Here is a 1,060-nt window from a genome sequence, read left to right as displayed (position 1 = left end):
GGGGTGATGCTGGAAGGGGTTGCCAGGGGCCACTTGCTGATACCACATGGGCCGAGTGTGTGCTCTGGATCAGGGACATCTTGGATTTGGAGTTTGAAAGCTTCTTGCGCATGTACCTGCCTGTAATCTCTCTTCCAGGCGTGGTGAGACTTGTGAAAATAAACCCCAGCCCCTAGTCTGTCCTGCTTGCCGTGCCAGGGCGGGAAGAACACTCTGGATTGGGGGATAGTGGTAGTCATCGCTCCGGGGGCTTCTGTGAGGGGGCTTAGGTCGCCGGTGAGCGTGGCCGTCTGCTGCTCTGTTGCACGCCCTGCCCTTTGCTGCTTCTAAAGAGGGCAAAGCCTGCCTGTGTGGGTGGGAAAGGTATTATTACTAGGGCTGTTGTGGTTATTGCTGCCACCACCGTCAGTTACACAGGTGGAAAAGGGTATTGGTTGGGTCAGAAAACTGCCATCGGGTACTCAGATTCCTCTACTTAGATCAAAGAAGGAAAGAGGAAAGAAAAAAGACACTAATGGGCCCTAAGAGACCAGAGTGAACACTGAAGTGCATTTTTTCAGAAACAAAGGCCAGAGAAGGCAGTGAGATGTCCAGGGCTGCCATCTTCCTGGCAAGATACAACCCTTTCCCTGACCCCTAAGGCCATTTTTGGTGGCCGACTATGTGGTGGAGATCCTGCAGGTGCGGTCGGCGCATTGTCCTGTGTAATCCTTGGGACAAACCCACGATGAAGGGGTCATTGTACCTCTTTTACAGTTAAGGCAAAGGAGGCCCAAAGACCTTAAGAGATTTGTCCACTTTGATAGAGCTAGCAAATGGGAGAGTGAAATTTGAACTTGGTTCTGACTAGATCTCAAGTTTTCCAATTCATAACTTGGATGTTGCTTCCCAGGCCTCCATTTTCCTTCTCAGTAAAATGGGGGAGTGAAACTGGTTCTAAGGCCATCCTTCTAACCCCAGTGACCACAGATGGCCATCAATAATCGAAAAAGGGAAAGTATAGGAAAGAATCCGGTTTGGTGAAACAGCAGTTCTGTCTGAATAGAGTGATCCAGGCAAG

This window comes from Phocoena sinus, chromosome 6 (assembly GCF_008692025.1).
Source record: "Phocoena sinus isolate mPhoSin1 chromosome 6, mPhoSin1.pri, whole genome shotgun sequence".
In the NCBI taxonomy this organism is placed as follows: Eukaryota; Metazoa; Chordata; class Mammalia; order Artiodactyla; family Phocoenidae; genus Phocoena; species Phocoena sinus.
The sequence above is the reverse complement of the archived record's forward strand: the minus strand, read 5'-3'. Positions refer to the sequence as shown.